At 55.5% G+C, this 21,870-nt stretch overlaps 1 protein-coding gene across 9 annotated transcripts in view; it reads right to left on the reverse strand.

The window, feature by feature from the left end:
- The window catches only part of MEF2D (myocyte enhancer factor 2D), an 87,333-nt gene that overhangs the window by 53,826 nt on the left and 11,637 nt on the right, over nucleotides 1-21,870 (reverse strand). For 3 of the 9 annotated variants that reach the window (XM_030965337.1, XM_030965329.1, XM_030965330.1), the window contains exon 2: nucleotides 7,086-7,154. The exons of 2 other annotated variants lie outside the window; for them this stretch is intronic. The gene's annotated coding sequence lies outside the window, so the exon portion shown is untranslated. Of the gene's footprint in view, nucleotides 1-3,813; nucleotides 3,941-4,286; nucleotides 4,558-7,085; nucleotides 7,155-10,947; nucleotides 10,968-21,775; nucleotides 21,802-21,870 lie in introns of those variants that run through there. 4 more of the 9 variants (XM_030965331.1, XM_030965332.1, XM_030965333.1 and 1 more) reach the window with 4 other exon arrangements.

Raw genomic sequence — 21,870 nt, forward strand, 5'->3', positions numbered from 1 at the left:
CAGCGATGGGTCAGCCACAGCTGCTCTGGGCACCCTGTGCCAGGGCCTCAGCACCCTCACAGGGAACAATTTCCTCTCAGTATCCCATCCAACCCTGCCTGCTGGCAGTGGGAAGCCATTCCCCCTTGTCCTGTCATTCCAGGCCCTCGTCCCTCCCCACCCAGGTCCAAAGCCCTCTCCAGCTCTCCTGAATCCCCTTCAGGTGCCAGAAGGGGCTCTGAGGTCCCCCTGGAGCCTTCCCAACAGCTCCAGCTCCCTCAGCCTCATCTCCATCCCCAGCCCAGACAAACGCTCAGTGACTCTGTGCCCCATCCCCACCCAGAGCACCCCAGAGCAGCTTTGCAGACCCTCCAAAGCCCAAGGTGGGCTCAGCCTGGGAGCCAGGGCTGCCTGGAGGCTGGAGGTCCCCAGTGCCACCCCAGAACTCAGCCCTGGAGCACAATCCTCCCTCCCAGAGCACAACTCAGCAGTGCCACTCCCAAAGGCTCAGCCCCTTCCCAAAGGCCACCAAGATCTTTCAAACCAACCTCCCACAACCATTTCTTTGTTGGATTTGCACCCCCAAGCACTGGTGAGTAGCAGCCATGGTGCCCAAAGGCTGCAGATTTGATTTAATTTGCATAAACTGGCTGCTGATTGCATCCATGCCCAAGGCAACCATCACTTCTGGCAGGTCCCAATGCAGAGGCAGATGTTGCTCTCTCCATCAGGGTTTCCATGTCTTGAGCTCCTGGGGAGGAAGCACCAGGTTCCCCAGGGGCTGCAGGGACCAGAACTCATCTGGGGTGCAGAGGAGCTGGTGAGGTCAGGATCCCCCATTGCTGGGAAGGTGATGGTGGTCACCAGAAGGATAAGAAGCAAAAGATCTTCATTTGTCACTGATATGGCAATGCTAATTACTGTGAGGGTGACGCCGTAGCAGTGCTCACTAGAAGGAGATCTGGATGGAAAAAATCTGGCCAACAGCAGCAGGACCAGGCAGGACCACGCTCCTGCCTCCATCCCAGTGCTCAAACTCCACCATCACAGCTCCAACCTGCCCGTGGCGCTTCCAGCCTGGAAACAAAGCCACCAAAACTGTCATCCTGGCCATCTGCCTTTCTCAGAGGTGACATGCCCACCCATCTTTGCACATTCCCCAAAACCCACTGTGGTCCATGGCCACGGGCTCCTGCTCAGAGCCACACTGCAGCTGGAAGCTGACCACCAGTCACTGTTATTCCATTTAATAAAGGAAACAAAGGCCCAAACCTAGCATGGGGACTGTGAAAAACCAGAGAGCAAGGCCCTGGGCACAGGAACCTGTCTGAGAAGGAGCCACCAAAGCCCACCAGGAGGGCACAGACCATGGTCTGGCTGCCACTGAACCCCAACCCAACTCACTCTGAGCAAACAGGAAGAACTGGGACAAGATGCCACATGGCAAAGACGGGTTTAACTTCCTCTTCTCCTGTGCTGCCTTGAAAACACAGTGTCTGCAACCCAGCCCATAAATAAATCAGCCACCAGCAGCACTCTGCTATCCAGAGCCCAAGCAGGGCACCACTGGAGCATCCCAGGGTGCAGAGACACAAACTCAAGGTCCCTCATCCCCAGCACGGCACAGGGATGCCCCCTGTGCCACAAAGGCTCTGCCATCAGCTGGGACCTGAGCCCAGCTCAGTACCCACATGCATCCTGAGCCAGAGGGGTGAGAATCCGGCCCCAGCTCATCGGGCAGCTCAAATCCACCAGGACAGCTGGCTCTCAGCTGTTGCTGCTCACTCACAGCGCACACATTCTTGTCCCAGGCACACAAATCCTGTCCTGCTGCTCCCCTGGGCCACAGCAGTGAGGCCATGAGCTCTGCTGACCCCACAGCAGCCCCTACAGACCTGGATGATGGTTCCCACTGAGACAGATCCATCCAGAGCCCATCCCAGCACACATCCTCCTCCAGGAACAGCACCCTGTCTCAAAAGGGGATTTTTTAAGGCCAAATTCTGTGTTTCAGCAAGGGGGATTTAGGTCCCCAAGAAGCTGAGCCCTTCTCTTCAAAAGTCACGTGCCAGAGGGATGATGATTGTGGCCAGCCCTGGGGATGTGGATGTTGCCCACAAGGACATCCCAGCAGAGCACGGAGGTGACACTCAGGAGAGCAATGGGAAATGCCAACGTTTGGCACCTTCCAGAAGCACTATCACATCCTGGTGTGGCACACTCCAAAATCTGTGCTGGAGAATCACTGGCATATGGCCATGGCTCAGGCCAAGGGTTTGTCATGGCTCCAAGCCATGTTATCAGAGGGATGGCAGAAAAGCCACTGGGATGCTCCTGAAGCACACAAGAGATGGACCCCGAGGGCAGGTAAGAGCCACTGTGAGTGTAGGAATGCCATGGATAAACACCAGCCACAATTCCTCTTGGAAAAGGGAAAATATTGGGAAGGAAAATCAAATACCATAGTTTTTTGTCAATACTCCCCATGCAAAGGTGGGATGAGAAAAGGTAAGGCATGAGTTTGTAGAAAGAAATGAAAATATTGCGATCACAATTTTTGCTGAAGGATGGGGATGTAAAAATGTATCAATGAAGAGTTGCCCAAATGGGTGGTTTACCCAAAAGAGGAGGAGGAAGAGGAGGAAAGGGCTCTGCAGCTGTTGTTGCCTAGGGCAGTACTGAGGGCAGCCACTGAATTCCAAAAGCAGAAACCTTGGGACCCTGTAGTGGCTCCCAAAGAAAGGAGACCGCCCTGTGACACGTCCCTGCAAGGCAAGCAGAGGGGAGAACCCACCTCACCCGGCCAGCAATGGTAAAGGGCAGGGTTTAACCCAAAGCACAAAGTTTATCCTCCAGCCCCATCCATGAGCACCAGAGCTAGAGCAGCACATGCCTGGGAAGGGAAACGCTTCTCCCTCCCTCCCTCTTGGGAGGGAAACACTAAAAGCACTTCTGAAAGATCCCCTTCCTACAGCTCTGCACCTTCATTTCACAGACATATGAACATTACCAGCATTATTAACAGTTATCCCAAACCAGCAACAGCATAAAAACCCTGAAAAAAGATTTTTCTAGGAAGAGCCAAGCTCAGCCCTGGTCCCAGCCCCACCACATCCACCCCGGCCAGGCTGGGCTCTAGAGCAAAACAAACGTTCAGGAAACAGTCAGGGGAGGAGAAGGAGCTGGACAGAGAGCCCCAGCGTGACACCTGGCCTGACACCAGTGCCTGGGACCTGGCTCACCTCCGATGTGCCCGCGGCTCCTGCCGGGCACCCAGCCCTGGCCGAAAGGACCCAGCGCCAAGCAGGAAGGTGTTAAAGTCCCCAGGACCAACCTCCGAGGAACCACAATAAATAACCTCTGAGTAAACACGGCGGCTGCTCCCCATTCGCCTTCCTGTTTGCTTTCGCAGATCCGGGCTGGGACGTCCACTTCCAGCTGCTGGCCCCGGCCCGGCCCGGCAGAGCTCCCGGTGGAGCCCCGGCACCGGCACCGGCACCGGACCGGCCCTGGACAGGGGCACAGCCTTCCCAAAGGGATTTATCCCCCGGGACACGCACTGATCCTGCGTCTGAGCCCGTTCCTGCTGCCGCTTCCTTCCTGGTTTATGTTTGTTTTGATTCCTAAAAGAGGAAATCCCAGCTCACCCACTCCCCATCAGGGAGCCATGCTCACCTCTGTGCCTCAGTTTCCCCCTCTCTCCCTCTCTGCCCACCCAGCCCTGGAAAAAACAACAACAACAACAACAAAAAAGCAACGGGTCCTGATTCCTGATTTAAGGGCACTTCTGTGCTTTACCACGAACACAAAGGAGAGGGAAAAACAACAACTCACAGCGAGAATTTGTGTCAGGAGCAACAAGGGGGTCCGGGGTAACCCCCCCCGGCAGAGCAGCGCCGACCGTGCAGGCTGACAATAGATAAGGGTCTAAATTCGGCGCTGGGCTCCGGCCCCGGGCTCTGTAAGGCGATCGGGGTGGGGGAGTGAGTGCCGAGCTGTTTATTTGGCTCCAAACTCCGCACCGACACTGCAGCGTCACCCGTGTTTAAAATAGGAAGGAACGAAAAGACGGGGGAAAAAATAAAAAAATAAAATAAATAAAGAAACAAAAAGGGAGAAAAGTGCATGCACGCGTTGAACAATAACAACAAAATAATAAAAAAAAAAATCAAGAGTAAAGGAGCCGGGAGAGGGGGGGTAATAAAAGGAAACCCAGTTGGGCTGGCGAGCTTTAAAGCGACGCCTGCCTTATAAAAAAAGAAGTTGCTAATTTTAACTCTCCAGTGGAAAGAGTGAGAGGTACTTACAGGAGACAGGGTGGCTGCGTCCTTCTCCGCGGCTGCTGCGCGCTGAGGGCCGCGAGGCAGCGCCGGCCGGAGCCGCCATCCCCGAGCGCTGCCCCGGCCCCGAGCCCCGGCACCCCCAGCGCGGCGCTCTGAAGGGCACAGGCAGATGCGGAGGCAGCAGGAGGGGGTGGTGGAGCCTGCAGGGGGGAAGGGAGCGGCCGGAGCTTGCCAAAAGCAGCGGCCGGGCTCGTTTCCTCCGGCACCCCAGCGCCGGGGCCGGCCCGTGGCGAGCGGGCGCCGCAGGACCCCCGGGAGGCGTGAGCCAGCTGCTGGGTCAGATGACATTTCTGCGCCGACGTTTCTGACCAAGCTGGCTTTTCCCCAAGGGAAAAGGGCTTTGAAGACACGTTCCCCCCCCCCCCCGCCAGTGGCAAAATAGCGGATGAGCTCAGAACCCAAAGCGCAGGGCAGTGCCGTGACCAGAGAAGGCCACCCGGCTCCACGGGGACTGGAAAGGTGACCTCCAACAGCTCAGCCACATTTCAGCTGCGGCAAACACAGCAGGAACCCACTGCCTCCCCAAATTCAGTATTCCATATCCAAAAGGGTCAAGAGTGGGGATTTGGTTTCATTGTGCCCACTGGCTGGATTTTACAAGCTCTCCCTGGAGATCAGGAGATCTTGCAAAGAGCCAGGTGCCAGGTGAGGTGGCACACTCACACCTCAAGGACAGTGGGAGCCTGGAAGTTGTGAACTCCAGCTGCCAATGAACCTCCAAGAGAACACAGGCAAGGGCTCAGACCTGGTGACCCAAGGGCTCTTCCCAAGCAGCTGGAAATCAGCCTCAGCATGCAAAATCTCACCGGGAGAGAAGCAGGGTGGCACATCCCTGCATGCAGGGCTGGACACGTCATTTACCGAGCAGCAAGACCATGCCACCGTCTTCAGGACACGAAAGAGTCGATTCAGTTAAGGTCACAGGCCCTAGAAGAGTCTTCTGTCACAGAAGAAGGTTTGCCTGGCTGGCCTCAGACGAGGCTGGCCTCAGACAAATGCCTATTGATGGCAGGCAGCGATGCTGCACGCCCAGGACGCGGCTTCACCGGGATTCAATCGCCCAGTGCCGGCCGTCACAGCTCCCGAGGCTGGGTCGATACTGCTCCTCTAATTGCTCAGCTCCTGTCACTTGCACAGCCAAGGGACAAGTCCTAAAGCAGTCCCCAGAGATGCTTTTCCGAATCCTCCTCCCCGAGCGCGCCACTGGCTGAGCTGCTGCTTGGAGCGAGCAGTTCTGCAGTTGCAGCCATCACTAAACTGCTCCTCCTCGCTCAGAACTGTGTGCTGGCAGAACGAGGGCTTTGAGGGAGGACACTGCCAACCCAAACCCCAAGAATTTGTGTGAAACTAGAGAACAAGGAGCTGTTGTCACTGGCCAGAGCTGGCAGAGTTGGGCAGTGATGAGGGGGAGAAGGCAGTGACAGAGATCCTGCCACCGCCCACCTGCATCCGGGCTGGGGCACACAATGTGCCCTGTCCATGGGGACTGGGGTGTTTGGGAGCCAGGGAAGGTCCTGCCCTCCATGTACACCCCACAGCAGACAGACCCACTGCCCCAAGACTCCAAGTAATCACTCACCACACTGAAACATGTTCCCCTTAGGTACTACTAGTATTCCTTTGTGCCCAGAGGAATGGATCAGAGCTGGTCCCACACCAGCCCCCAGAACACTCCCAGAGCACTCAGTTCAGACAGACCCAGCCAAGCCCTCAAACCCTCCTGTGCCCTGGCCCATCACTGGCACACACCAAGCACCACTGAGACACAGCAGGGCCCTGCTGCTGCACTCCCCTGACCCAGCCTGGAGAGCTGCTCTTGGTTCCTATCAGCAGATGAAGCCCTTGGTGCTGACCTTGCAGAGGACGCAGTGATGCTGCCCCCATCTCCCATCACCAGGCCTCCAAATAAATTACCCTGCCCCCTTCTCCAGCACTAAAAGTCATCACAACCCCACAAAACTGCTCACTAAGCAGTCGTGACAGAGCCCCCTCCGTTCAGGAGCTAGGGGCATATTATTTTTAAAAATCTTTCCTTTTATCGATTTCACTCTCAGGTACAGAAGATGCATTTCATGAAACCATAGAGCCCTCATAAAGCAGCCCGCAGTGGTGTCTGTACCACAACCTCACTGCAGACACAGGAGACACAAACATTTACTGTAAGAGCAATAAACAGGCCAAGAAGGTTGAAAAGGAAGAAACCCTGGACATGAGGCCCTCTCCCAGCTGCACGTTATTTTAGAGGAATGCAAGGGACAAAATAACAGCAGGTTTGGCCACAAGTCTTGTCCACACTGGGAGAAAACAGGGCAGGAAAACCCTCCTTTGCACTGATACATGGGGCTGTGTTGCAAAACACCCAAAGAACCCCAAATCAGTGCTGTGGCTACGGCTGGGAGCCATCCGAGCTGTGCCAGCTGGGGAAGCGAAGGGGAAGATGGGCACTGGGGAACGGCAGCAGCACCCACTGCAGGGCACCACCTCCCTGCCCTGCTCTGGGGGCTCTGCTGCCACCCCACACACCAGGACCCCCGTGTTCAGAGCAGGTGAGGGGTGCACAGTGCAGCAGGGTGTTCCCTGTGCCCTTCCTGCACCAGCCCCCACTGGAGCAGGGCTGCAGGATCTGCTCAGCACCACTGTGGGAGCCTTGAGCTGCACCCTCTGGGACCCTCTGCAGCTCCCAGCCTGCAGCAGGGGAGACACACGCAGCCAAGCAAACCCAAAGGGAAGGCAGGAAGCCAGAGTTTGGGATTTGCCCCATACCTGCTATGCAGCCTCCTGCATCTTCTGCTCCTGGCAGGGATGAGCTGCAGCCACCGCTCCTCAATCCAACTGCAAAGACAAAGCAAGGAGCTGTCAGTGTGAGGGGACAGAGGTGGGGACAGAGGCAAGGACAGGACTCCCCATGTGTCCCATCCAAGCACAGCCAGCTGGAGGGAACAGTGAGGGGAGCCCAGACCTGGCTGCAGGGTCCCCTCGGGCACTGCCCTGATCCTCAGCATCGCTGCAAGGGCCGTGCTGGCTGGGTGGGACCTGGCCAGGCACCTGCAGGGATCCAGGGAAGCAGGAGCCCTCCCTGGGGCTGTGCAACATGGAAAGCATCTCGGTGAGACCAGAGGGAAAGACATTAAAAAGAGTTCAGGAATGAAACAAAAATGGACATTAGTGAGGGATGTGGCCCAGGCCGACAGCGTGGCCAGCAGAGAACTGCTCAAAGTTTACATGAACTTTGTGTCTTCTGGGAAGATTCTCATGCACATCCCACAAGAAAAAGCACTGAGCAGCTTGCTCAGACACTGTCCCCGGGAATGCATGAGCACAGGTGCTTGGCCCAAGGAGAATCTGCCGTGGCCCAGAAGGAAACGCAGCTCCTAAACTCATCCCACTCACACTGGCAGATGGGAGGAGACCCATGGGGCAAAGCCCAGTGGCTTCAGCTGCCCTTGTGCTGGTCATCTACTGGTGGTCACAACCCTCTGGCATTGTGCAGAGCCCATCACCACCACAGCACACTCCCATGAGGGGAACGGTGCTGAACAAAAGGGAAACTGAGGCACAGAGCTCCCGAGCTGCAGCCTCGCCCCAGCACCTGCACCAGAGCGAGGAATTGTGCTCAGCTTTCCGGCGTCCTCATCCTCCGCTCCAACCACAAACCAGCCTTCCTCCCCCGGCCTCCTCCCTCCCACAGCCAGCTCATTTCCTGCCATTACAAAATTCCCCCTGAACAAAGCTGGAGCCAGGAGCGGCTCCGGCCGGGGCTGCCCCTTCCTCCTGCTGCAGGAGCCAAGCACAGGGGACACCCCTGAGGTGTGAGCGCTCCCCAGCCTCAAACCTCACAGAACCCGGGCAAATGGACCAGGCACAGGGATCCCCCCTCCTCAGGACAGACAGACGAGTCTGTCCTCCACAACGGGGAGCAGCAGGGACAAGGATGGGGGGCTCCTTGTCCTATTAAGTCCAGACCAACCTGTCACCCCCCAGGACCACTCCTTCATTCCCCTGAATAAAACAGTGTTCTGCAGAATGACTGACTGCTTGGGGACAGGGACAGCCACAGAAGAAGCAGTGCCACGCTGCAAGCCAGGACGAGGGAAGTGCTGTTAATGCAAAGGGTCTCCCTTGAGGGTTCCTAAACCTCCTCTCAGTGTCTGAGCAGCTCTCTCTGGTCTCAGCATGCAGAGCCATGCAGGGGTGATGGCAGAGCCATGTGGGGACCGGGGACCAGAGGCTTCTGAACCTCCTCTGAGAGTCCCAGCAGCTCTCTCTGGTTTCAGCACTGCAGAGCCATGTGGGGATTGGGGACCACAGGCTCCTAAATCTCCTCTTGGTGTCCCAGCACTGTCCCAGCTCTCTCTGGTCTCAACACTGCAGAGCCACAAGGGGACCAGGGACCAGAGGCTCCTGAACCTCCTCTTGGTGTCCCAGCAGCTCTCTCTGGTTTCAGCACTGCAGAGCCATGTGGGGACCTGAACAGGCTCCTGAACCTCCTCTTGGCGTCCCAGGAGCTCTCTCTGGTCTCAGCACTGCAGAGCCATGCAGGGCTGATGGCAGAGCCATGTGGGGACCTGAACAGGCTCCTGAACCTCCTCTTGGCGTCCCAGGAGCTCTCTCTGGTCTCAGCACTGCAGGGCTGGTGGCCGAGCCACGTGTGGACCAGGGACCACAGGCCAGGCTGAGAGGAGGATGTGGCCAAGGCTGGCTCTGCTTTGGGGGGACTGGGGTCAGCTCCACAGCCCACCCGGATGCAGTGGGGGACATGTGGCCAGGCTAGACCTCAGATGTCTGTACAGAGCTGTTTTCTCTCAGCTGGACACACCAGGAATGTCCAGGATGCCCACGGTGCCATGGGACAGCCAGCACAGCCACACGGTCACCACTCACAGACTCTTGCACTGACACAACTGCCCACGGCTGGTGGTGGGCAGCAGCCACATCCCTGGCTCCCAGAGCCCACCAGGCCATCAGGACAATGACTTTGGACAACAGCTGACCCCACCCAGCCCTCGGCCGTGCCACAGTGCCCCGATGGTGACAAATAACAGCAGTGCCTTTGCTGACCCAGTGTGGCAGATGAGCTGCCCTTGTAGGGCCAAGGTGAGGAGCTCCAGGGGGAGCAGGATTGGTTTTGGGGTGTTCAGCCTGCAGATAATTCTGACATTGCAAGGTTGAATGAACAGGGATGAACAACACACGTGGGGTGACAGTCCTGAGACCCTGACCCTCTCCAGGCTGACAGCTTTAGGGCTGCTTCACACCCTGCCCAAGCTGCAGAATCCGCTGCCCTTTGGACCTGGTGGGACTTCCAGCACCAGCAAACCCCAGTGAACCCCCAAGAACCCATTTTGCAACGTTCTGAGCTGGTACAAAGGAGCAAAGCCCCCACTCAGTGGCACTGCCAGCTCCCTTGAACGTCCATGCTCGTCCTTTGCCCCGCCAGGAGAGGATCCTGGCACTGCTCCCAGAACCTCTGGAGCATTTCAAAAGGTGACATTCGACCTGCACAGGCCCTGCTGAGGGGCTGGGGCTGGGTCAGGCCACCGGCCACTCCCAGGGCTCACCCCACCACACACGTGCCTTCCAAACCTTCTCGTTATAAACAGAGAAACGCTGCTCAGGGAAGGGGGAAAGTATTGTGTTTTCAAAATGCTGTTATTTTATAAACTGAGGGGGAAAAAACACATAGGAGAGGGATGGAGGTGGCAAAGGCAAGTGAATTCCCCTTTCTGAGTGAAAAAAGAAGGGGAGAGAGAGGGTAAAGACAAGACAATCTTTATGCCCAGCTTTGGGGCAGGGATGCTGAGCAGGTGCTAACATTGCTCCTATTTGAAAACCAAAGCTTTGGTTTCACCAAGTAACCAAGCAAAATTCCTGAGGGCAGGAGAACCAGGGGAACCTCCTGGGATCCCCATTTGTAACTGATGCAGTCAGGCTGGCACAACCTGCCATCAAAGGCAGCAGGGAGCTGCTCCAACCTGCCCATAAGGATCCTGGAGGATGTGCAGGAATGGCTTTGGTGACTTCCCTGGGTATCTGCTCAGCTGATGCTCAGCTGTGCCACACACAGCCAGTCTTTGCTTACACCCTCAAACACATATATATTCCCACATATATAACTCCCCAAAATACATACATTCCCATATACATAGCCCTCTCAAAATACACATATTCCCATACATGTAACCCACCAAATACCTATATATATATTCCCACATATATAGATAAACCCCCAAATACAAATTTATTCCCATGTATATAAACCCCAAATACAAACAACCCCTGCCTACATCATACATACATAAAATACCCCCAGATAAATAGCCATGGCCACTGCCATGGGGACTTCCAAGCTCACATCTGGAAAGGCCAGAAGAGATGGATGGCTGACCCCACTCAAACACATATATATTCCCACATATATAACTCCAAAAAATACACATATTCCCATATACATAGCCCTCTCAAAATACACATATTCCCATATCTGTAACCACCAAATACATATATATATACATATATATATATATATATATATATTCCCACAGGTATAGAAAAACCCCCAAATACAAATTCATTCCCATGTATATAAACCCCAAATACATACAACCCCTGCCTACATCATACATACATAAAATACCCCCAAATAAATTGCCATGGGGACCTCCAAGCTCACATCTGGCAAGCACAGGGGAGATGGATGGGCACAAGAAGCAGCTCTGGGGCTGGAGGGGCCAAGAGGGAGGCGCAGATTGCGGAGGGGAAGAGCCCTGACCGCAATCTCTCCTTCCCCTTTTTTCATGTTTCCTCTAGCAACGGGCTCGGGGCTGCAAACATTTGGATGTCAAACCCAAACTTCCCCCCCTCAGGCTCCCAACCCAGCCCACTGCTCCTCTGCCAGGTGCTCATGGACTCCCACCCCAAACCAGGGAGATCCTAGACCCCATTTCCCAGAGCTGGGCCATGTCAGTCTCAGGGAGTCCCAACAACAGCAAAGAGCAGACAAAATGAAAAAAAAAGAAAGGAAAGAAAAAGAAAAAGAAAAAGAAAAAGGAAAAGAAAAAGAAAAAGAAAAAGAAAAAGAAAAAGAAAAAGAAAAAGAAAAAGAAAAAGAAAAAAGGAAAAAAAGGAAAAAAAAAAAAAAAAAAAAAAAAAAAAAAAAAAAAAAAAGGAAAAGGAAAAGGGAAAAGGGAAAAGAAAAAGAAGAAAGAAGAAAGAAGAAAGAAGAAAGAAGAAAGAAGAAAGAAGAAAGAAGAAAGAAGAAAGAAGAAAGAAGAAAGAAGAAAGAAGAAAGAAGAAAAAGGATTTTCTCCATTTTTCTCCATTTCCCCAGTCCACAAAACTAAAGCATCTCAGCCATGGCCCAGCCTTCAGTTTGCACCAGCCAATATCTCCAAGGTTTAATTAGACCTGTTGAGCCTTTCCAGTTGAGTTTCCTCTGGCTTGACACCGAGAGGTGTGAAGGAACAAACTGGGAGAGATCTCACTCCAAGCAGGAGCATCAGGCAGGACAGGCTGGCAGTGAAACACAGCGAGGAGCCCCAGCTCCCAGCCATGCAGTGGTGCCAGAATCCCAGCAGCACAGCACCAGGGGCTGGAAAGGGGGACAGGAGGAGGAAATCCACCTCCAGTGGCACAAAGCATGACAGTGCAGAGGTGAGCAGCGCCCAAGAACCATGGCACCAGCCAGCTGTGCCAGGAGCACATGCAGAGCACGACCACCTGCACTGAGCTCCTCCAAACCCCACAGAGGGATGGCACAAAGGCACCCCAGATCCAGGCAGGGTAGGAATTGTTGGGGCTCACCCCCTACTCCTCCAGACCCCACAGAGGGATGGCATGAAGGCACCTAGATCTAGTCAGGGTAGGAATTGTTGGGGCTCACCCCCTACTCCTCCAAACCCCAGATCCAGGCAATAGGAATTGTTGGGGCTCACACCCCTGCTCCTCCAAATCCCACAGAAGGATGGCACGAAGCCACACCAGATCCAGGCAGGGTAGGAATTGTTGGGGCTCACACCCTGCTCCTTCAAACCCCAGATCCAGGCAGGGTAGGAATTGTTGGGGCTCACACCCTGCTCCTTCAAACCCCAGATCCAGGCAGGGTAGGAATTGTTGGGGCTCACACCCTGCTCCTTCAAACCCCAGATCCAGGCAGGGTAGGAATTGTTGGGGCTCACACCCCTGCTCCTTCAAACCCCAGATCCAGGCAGGGTAGGAATTGTTGGGGCTCACATCCCTGCTCCTCCAAACCCCAGATCCAGGCAGGGTAGGAATTGTTGGGGTTCATCCCTGCTCCTCCAAACCCCACTGAGGGATGCCATGAAGGCACCTAGATCTAGTCAGGGTAGGAATTGTTGGGGCTCACACTCTGCTCCTTCAAACCCCACAGAGGGATGATGCCATGAAGGCACCCCAGATCCAGGCAGGGTAGGAATTGCCAGGGCTCACACCCTGCTCCACCAGGTCCCCCTGCATGGCACCAAACACAGCCCTGGGTTTGGGCAGGGGAGCTGGAGCTGCTCTCCAGGCTCCAGGCAAGGTCAGAGCAGCACAGCTGTCACTGCAAGTGTTGCAACAGCGGCTGCTGGCCCTGCAAGGACCACGGGGACATGAGGGGGCGTCGAAGGGGGGGTGGTGGCACAAGTGCAACCGTTGGAGCCACCGAGTTTCACTCTGGCTGGCTGAGTTCCCCTTGGGCAGCAGAGATGCAGAACTGAAACCTGCAGCTGTGTGGCCGTGGGGGCGGCCGGAGGTGCAGCAGGGCTGGGGACGGGCACGGCTCCCGGAGCAGAGCCACGCACCAGCACACCAGTGACCAGAGGCTGCCGGGGGACCTGGGCAAGCTGGAGAGCACAGGCAGACAGGGGTTTGCTCTGGCTCACAGCACCCATCTTGTTTCTGTCCTCTCTGCACAGCTGGGCCGCCCAGCTCCCTGCAGCTGGCACATCTGGTGGGAGCAGGAATACCCTGGGTGTGCAGGTAGCCACAGCTGGGCAGGCTCCCCGCTCCAGGAGCTGACACTGCTGCAGGGCAGGGCAATCCCAGTCCATTGGGCAAGTACTGGGCAGCATGGAGTGGTCCCAGCACCAGCAGCACCTCCTAATGCAAGGAAACTGAGGCACAGAGAGGGGATGTGAACCACAGAGCTGGACACACAGGCATCTCCCAAACCCCAATTTGCTCCCCCTGAGCAAGCCACTCACCTCCTCGTCCCAACCTGCTGGCACAGCAGCACAAGGAAGACCCCAAAACTGACCCCAGAACCCCCAGCGCCCATCTTGCTCCTGCCCTCTCTGCACAGCTGGGCCACCCAGCTCCCTGCACATCTGGTGGGGGCAGGAATACCCTGGGTGTGCAGGTAGCCACAGCTGGGCAGGGGCTGACACTGCTGCAGGGCAGGGCAATCCCAGTCCATTGGGCAAGTACTGGGCAGCATGGAGTGGTCCCAGCACCAGCAGCACCTCCTAATGCAGGGAAACTGAGGCACAGAGAGGGGATGTGAACCACAGAGCATCTCCCAAACCCCAATTTCCTCCCCCTGAGCAAGCCACTCACCTCCTTGTCCCAACCTGCCAACACAGCAGCACAAGGAAGACCCCAAAACTGACCAGGGACATCATGGGGGCTCCTCTAAGAGCACAGGGACATCAAGATGTGGGTGCCCCACACCCCAGGCAGCCAGTGCTTGCCCTCACCCCGGTGACAGTGACAATACTTCAGGCCACATTGCCACCTGCTGGCACCAGCCCTGGGGGCTGAGAGCATTGGCACCTTCCTTGATGGGGACAGCAAGTGGGTATCAGGTCTGGGATCATGTCCAACAGGCCACTGCCATATCCAGCTGGATCAACCACTCCTCACCTTCCTGAACTCGTTCTATCCAACTTCATGGCAGCCTGGGACAGCGCATGTGCAACCCAACCCCATCCCAGAGGTGCTGAGAGGGGCTGTGGGGCCCACAGCACCCACACTCTCCTGAGCACCAGTGAAAGTGCTGCTCCAGGGCTGCAGGAGACTTCACAGCAGCAGGGAGAGCTGCTCCAGACCTGCAGCTCCAGCTCCTGCTGGCATTTCCAGAGGTAAAGCAGACATGGCACCATCAACTGTTTTGCCAGCCAGACTCCCTGCAAACCTCTCCTGTGTGCTGCTGCCTCTCCCCAGAGGCCACAGATCCAATTCCCACCTGTCTCTCTGGCCATACTCTCCCTCCTGTCCCATGGGGGGACAGATCTCTGCCACTGCTCTGCAGCCATCCATGCACCCAGCCATCCACATCTCTCATCCCACAAACCCTGCCTGAGGCACGGGGGAGGGCAAATGCCACCTGCACACACCTGACACACACCAGCAGTTCATCCCTCACACTCCTTGGCCACTGACTAACCCAGCCCCACATGGGTTACACAACCAGAGCTGCAGGAAAATCAGCACAGGGTGTGGGACAAGGAGAGCCCTGTCCCCAGAGGGCAGCAGGTCTGGGAGGCACAAGGAGCAGGTGGGTGATGCTGGAAGGGATCTCACCCCAGCACACCCGTGCACACAGCAGCATCAATGGCCTCAGCACAGGCAGGGCTCTGATGTGGATCCACGTGAGCAGCTCAGGGAAGGCACCAGGAGCTGCTGTGTGCATGCCCAGCATGGGCAAAGCTCCCAGGCAGGTGCCAGCTCCTCTCACCTCCCCTTTGGGAAGGATCCTGCATGGCACAGGTCTGCAAGGACCCCACGGGAGCTGCCCCAGGCAGACACAGCACTGGGAACCTGGCTCTGGGTGTCTCCACCCTCTGGTGTCCAGGCCAGCTCAGCCCCAGCTCTGGCCCTGCCACACAGGTCCAAACTCCAGGGCCACGGGGTGAGGTGTGGCCAAGCCAGGTGGGGGAGACAATCACCACCACTAAGAGCAAAGCCCAGGCCCCTCACGGCCTTGCTCTGCCATCACCTGAGTCAGGAGCCACCAACCATGGGGAAATTCTTCATTGCCACAGCCTGGGCAGGTGCTCAGGGTACCACCTGAGGTCACAGCCTGGCCTCTCCCCATGGACACCAAACAAACGTGATCACCCACGTGCAGAGATTCCAGCCCATCCACCTCCCTGCTCTGACAGGTGGTAGCAGCTCCTAAAACACCTCTCAGCTGCCATATCTGACATGCTGGGCTGGCAGAGGGCTTTCCCACTGCTGGCTGCCAGATGAGCCCCCAAATCCCTCCCAACAGGACTGCAAAGGCAGAAGGAGGAGGTGAGCACATGTGAGGTAGGGGGACCAGAAAAATCTCCAGCTTGCTGCTGTCCCCCATTCCAGCACAGCCCTGCTGGAAGCCGAGAGCTTTTTGTAAACTGTTTGTAAGGGCAACTTGAGGAGGAGAGGGAGGAGAGGGGCTGCTGTCAAACACCAGCACTGGGAGGCTCACACTTCACCCTGGGCTGTGCTGTGGCCCCTCTGGTGTGTCCGGAGTGGAGCCAGCCCTGGATGGCCAGGGCTGCTGCCTCCAGCACCCTCCAACAGCCCCTCTGCACCCTGCCAGCAGTGCCAGCCATGGGCAGCAGCAGCATCAGAGCAGCTGGAAAATCACCTGGCACAGACCCCATCTGAGCCAGAGCCAGGGCTGCTCGGCCTTGGGGAGCAGGAAGGGTGTTCACCCCCAGGCAGTGTGCAAACCCTGACCCCTCACACACACTCAGAGTCTCGTGGCTGAGCACGGATCTTTGCTGCATCCAGAAAAGCAGGTGGCACATCCTGCTGGAGCAAGGCTTTGCCACCCAGCCGCCTCTGAAAACGCAGCAGGGAAAAACCTGAGCCAGAGACACAACCATCCTCGGGGTTACAAATCACCCAGTCCAAGCCCCAGCTCCCTTCACATCCTTGGCAAATCTCTACTCCCCAAACTTCAGACCCACTATTAAAAAAAAATCACACAAAAAAAACCCAAAAACAACAAAAAAAAAAAAAAAGATTAAAATATTTCTCCCCAGCGAGGTGCAGAGAAACACACATTTGGTGCCATCGTCAGCAACTCCTACACCACCCCCCACGTTCACCACTGCAAGGGGGGAGCACAAGGGGGTTCACAGGCACCTACACTGAAAAAAAAGAGATTTCTGCCTAATTTGGTTAATCAGCCCAACCAAGCAGCATGGATCCATAGGAGACTGTCCTGTGCTCCCCCTGCGGGGCAACAAAACCTCCGTGGCCAGTGCGAGCATCACCTCCCTCTGACAGAACCACGACAGTGATCCTTGGAAAGTTCCAACTCCCAATGCTGCTCCCAGTTTGAGCATACTGGTAACAGCAAATGCAAAAAAAATAAAATAAAAAGGGTTTATCAAGTCGTGGAATCACCAGAAAAACTCATAGTGCTGTCAAAGGGGAGCAAAACCCTTCAGTGGCTAAAGGAAAATTCAGAGGGAAGGGAAGGGAAGGGAAGGGAAGGGAAGGGAAGGGAAGGGAAGGGAAGGGAAGGGAAGGGAAGGGAAGGGAAGGGAAGGGAAGGGAAGGGAAGGAAGGAAGGGAAGGGAAGGGAAGGAAGGGAAGGGAAGGGAAGGGAAGGAAGGGAAGGGAAGGGAAGGGAAGGAAGGAAGGGAAGGGAAGGGAAGGGAAGGGAAGGGAAGGGAAGGGAAGGGAAGGGAAGGGAAGGGAAGGGGAAGGAAGGAAGGGAAGGGAAGCAGCTCACTGGCCCAGAAGCCAATTACAACAAATGGAAAGTGTTTTGCTTTTTAATCTCATGATTTTTTTAGCTAATCTCTCCTTTGGAAAGGGACGATCAGCTCAGCAGCAGGATGCTGCCAGGGGGATACAGCACGTGTGGAGTCCCAGCTGGAATGGAAACTCAAGCCCTTGCTCTCCAATCCTGTCCTTTTGGGGTGGATTTATCCTGGTTTTGTCTCAGAACGACTGTACAGGGGCAGAGAAACAACAGCAAAACTTTGGGAACCTTCTGACCAGGGGATTTTGCTGCGTTTCTGTCTCTCTTTTCTGAAGAGGGGAGTTTTCTCTTTTCAAAATACTCTTTTCACTTTGAGTTTTTCACCCGTTTGCACAGGAGGATTTAGAGGTGGGAAAACCCTCCCCAGCTGCTGCAGACCCTTCTGCTTCTGTGGGCTTTGCCCTCCTTGGAAGAAAAGCCAAGTCCTACTCCTCACCTGCCCAGAGATTGTGTAATCACAGAATTACAGAATCATTTCAGTTGGAAAAGACCTCTAAGGTCAAGAAGATGATCCTTTTCCTGCTGCAAAGGAAGTTCCATTCTGGGGAAGTTCATAAAAATGAGAAGTTTTAGAACTGAAAAGGACCACACACACCCAAAAATGCATTTGTCTCCTTCTCCAGTCCTGGGCAAGACCTCAACAGGATCCAGCAGAAGGGGAAAACCAGGCCCAGCAGTCCAGGAGAAGACAGGACCCTCCTCATCCACCACCACTGGACAGCACACCAGAGCTGGGAACCAGCTGGAACCTCTTCACCCACCCAGACTCTCCCAAGCACGTGGAGAGCCAGAGCAGGGAGGAGGCCCTTGGATGCCATCCCCAGAGCCCATAAATTACAGCAGGGAACAGAATTGCATTTGCCCTATTTCTTATCTGCTTGGAAATTGCGCTGCTTTCCCAGCTGCAAAGGCAGCTCTGTTCCCAAGAATTTCAGCAAAGCCATGACCTCTTTCCAGGATCGTACAGTATATGGTGGCGGGGAGCCAGGGCTAATTATAGGCACAGGAAAAGGGGAGAGAGGCATTTGGAAAAGCTCTACCTTCCCAGCCACGGGGAGTGGGGCAGCACAGCCACAGCCAAGCACCCCGAAGGGCTGAAAAAGCCAGGGAAGGAGAGCAAATCCCAGGGATCCAGTCCTCCTGGATTTCACTATCCTCGTTTTCTGGAAAGGTGAGGAAAGATGGAAAGATGACGGAAAGATGAAAAGCCAGCATAAATCTTATCTCACAACAGTTCACAATTCCAAGGCGCTCTGGTGGAGAGGGGAAGCCCCTCGGGGGGAGCAGGACAGGTACAGCACCACCCCAGCCCCAGCCAGAATGTGTCAGTCCCACACCCAGAATCTCCCAGCAGAGACCCCATCTGCAGAAGGTGAACGATGCCACAAGCCCCTCACTGCGCCCTTGTGCCCCAGCACGACGTGCAGAGATGCTCCCCAATCTGGAGGCAAATAAACCGGCATTAATTTACAGCCCAGCCAAGGCTCTCAGGCAAAGCTTAGAGCCGAGTTCACTGTCACTCACTGAGCAATGTCACAGGAGCCACCTCCCTCCCTCGACCCAGTGCAGAAGTGGACAAGGACATGGTGACACATGTGCCCACGAGACCTTCCAGCAGGGAGGAGGCCGGGCAGGAAAGTACAAAACAGGCAGCGACTCTTTTAACCACCAGGCTCCTCTTCAGAGCCACATTTCTGCACGAAACAAAACCTGGGGAAGGTAAAAATCCCACCTAATGTTTTTCTTTGAGGAAGGAAAAAGAAAAGGCAGGAACCTTCTCGCTCGCCGCAATGGTTTTCATTTTCCACCAAATTAACTCGAGCCTCGACTCTGGCTGCCGGCAGATCCCCTCCTGCCTGCTCACTGCCTGTGTGCTTGTGGGAATGTGTGGGTGTGTGGGTTTTGTTTTGCTTTCTGCACCGCTCTGCAGACCATCTCCTGCTCCTGGGCCAGCGCAGCCTGCACGGCTCAGCCCAGCTCCACCACCCAGCAGGGTGGACACCCCACTCCTCCAGCTACACCTTCCTCCTCCTCCTCCAAGGGCTTCCAGAAACATGGCCTGCAGGTATCCCAGCCCTCAGGGTGCTGCAGAGCTGCTGTCAGTGCCAGCCACTCTGAGAAGGTCCCCGTGTGGAGGGGAGGGTGCAAAGCGCTGGCATGGCTGTGCCCCTGGGACAGGGGACAGCAGCACCAAGCAGGGCACCAGCACAGCCTGCCAGTGGGAAAGCAGCTCTCACTAAAGGAAAGAACCTGCCTGCCCATGCTGGGTCCAACTGATGCCCTTTTCTAACACTCCCATGGCAGCAGGAAGGGGGATCAGTGCACACCCTGCTCCTGGTGAGACCCCTGGGGTCACCTCCTGCCGGCTTCCAGGGTAACAACCCCAGCTAAAACCCTGCCCTTGGTGCTCCCAGAAACGACCTAAAAACTGACCAAGCCTTGGTACAAACCAAAACCAGCACATTCTACGTGACACCCCTCTCCCCAGCTCCAACACTCCTGATGGGCACATCAAGGAATGGATGGGAAGGCAAAAAGAAACAGAAACATCCCCACAGTTCACACCAAACACCAGCGCCCGGCACCCCCCGGCACCCACCCCAGCCCAGCAGCAGCACAGAGCACAGACACCCATCCCCACAGAGCCGAGCCCACCTGGCTGCTGCTGCTGGCACATCCTGGAGGAGGTTGGGCCAAGGCAGCCCCTTCCCTTCCCTTCCCACCCAGCTCGGCGGGCGCCGCCACGCACGGCTCAGCCCTAACGGGATAACAAGCTCACAATGAGATCCTAATGAAGGATTAGCGAAATACAGTTTAAAGAGATTAAGGCTGGGTGCAGCACTGAAACTTTTTTATTTATTTTTTTTCCTCCTGAGAGCCCAGCAGAGGTGAGACACAGATTAGAGCCAACATGGACGGAGCTGGCAGTCGCCGCTGGCTCCGGCGACTCGGGATGGTTTTCGCATCGCATTCGTGCAAAGAGGGGCCAGGGCTGTAAAAAGGATGGAGGAACACACAAAAAATGGCTCGTGGCGCCTGCAAGCCCTGCCCAAGGCGCTTCACAGCCAGCCAGAGGCTTCCTTCATCTCTCCCCTCCCACATCAGTCCCTTCCCATCTGCATCCCAGCTGCGCCCGATGCTCTCAGTCCCGTCCATAATGACTGTTGATGTTATCCGCCCAAGCCGGAGCCTTCCAAGGAGCCCCAGGGAAGCAGGTACTCAGCTCTCATTCAGGGAAAGTTATTAATAGTAATTTCTTGGCTCTACACAAACAGAGCAAGAAGTCAGCCCTGGCCTGGGAGAGCTTGGCGTGACTGCCAGCCCCACGTGCTCCGAAAGGTCAGGAGTCTGGTTCGCCCCCAAATCAAACGAGGATGTTTAAAATAGAAGGCAACACATCTGGGGTTGCTTTCTGGCTTGTTTTGACCACTCATATTTTTTTCTTCAACCACCAACACCACATATTTTCTCCTCCTGAGAAAGGGCAACGTGACTGTCGCCCCATCACGGGCACTCAGGAGTGGGAATTTGCTAAAGCAGCCCCAAGAGTGCAAATGCCCAGGGGAAAATGGGCAAGCAAGGCTGGTGCTGAGGGATGGGCTCATCCCACGAGCAGGGGGGCAACTGCTCAAACCCACCCCTCATTTCAGCCAAGTCCTCAAAAGCCACGCGACAAGAGGGAGGTGGGGAGCTGAGAAACATCCCTGTTGAGAGACTACAAAACAAATCAAATGAAGATGTTTGGAGCAGGTCCAGATGTTTATTAGTGACGCACATGGAGGTATAAATAATTATCCGGTAGGAATTTTGTTCACAGGCAGCTCTCCCTTATCTAATCAGATCTCAGTGCGACATGGCCCCGGCCTCCCCCTGCTTAAAAAGTCTTGAGAAAACCAGATGCAAAAGAAAAAAACCTCACTAGGGGCACCAATTTAATCCCATTAATCACTGGATACTGGGAGCAGAGCTGCCAGCACTCAGATCTCATCCAGGCACAGCTTAAGGGAGGATTTTTTCCTCCAGCAGGAGCACTGGCAGAGGGTCAGATCCTGCACGAGGGTGCAGAGAAGGACCAGGAGCTGAACCCTCACACCCTGCCCCACGTCCAGCACCAGGCAGGGGTAAAGTGGCATCTGTGGGGACAGGAGCCACCGTGGCATTGGCTGGGCCCCTCCACACCAGTGCACAAAGAGCTGCACAAGCTCTCTCCTGTAAGAAACCAACTGCTTAAAATATAACTGGCCAACAAACCCCTCCCTTGTCCGGCTGCGTGGTACCGAGCGGCCTCTCCACGCCCGGACACTGCAATTACCTAAAAATAAATGGACCACAAACCTCAAGAGGCCAAATGGCTGAGGGGGATGAGGACAGCAGGGAACGTGCCCCAGCAGCACCGAGCCTGGCTGGAGGGACCAGCAGCCATGAGCGGCTCTCAGGCACCACCACGAAGCCCAAAGCCAAAGGGTTCACATGCAACCAAAAAAACAAGTCGAAAAAAGGTTTTAATTGCTCAAAAAGCACCACCTGAGCTGATTTTTCCTGGCCCTTAGCATCACCTAGCCCATGGGAGGTGCTGGCCCACTGAGCTGCACCGCCACCCCCCACATCAGCAGCCCCTCACCCTGCCAACCCCCCCCAGCACTGGAAATGCCAGCATTTCCCATGGTTTTCCAAAAATTTAACCAACCCAACCCACCAGAGGAGAGGCTGCAGAGGGTTTTGCAGTGGCCAGAGAGGAGCAGTGTTGGAAACTTACTGTAGGAAATTGGCCGCTCGGCTCCAGCTCCTTGTCCCTACTGGTGGGAAAGTCTATAAATCTCTAATAAAGAAAAAAAAAATCAAAAAAATCCC

The sequence above is a fragment of the Camarhynchus parvulus genome, chromosome 25, assembly GCF_901933205.1.
Source record: "Camarhynchus parvulus chromosome 25, STF_HiC, whole genome shotgun sequence".
Lineage (NCBI taxonomy): Eukaryota > Metazoa > Chordata > Aves > Passeriformes > Thraupidae > Camarhynchus > Camarhynchus parvulus.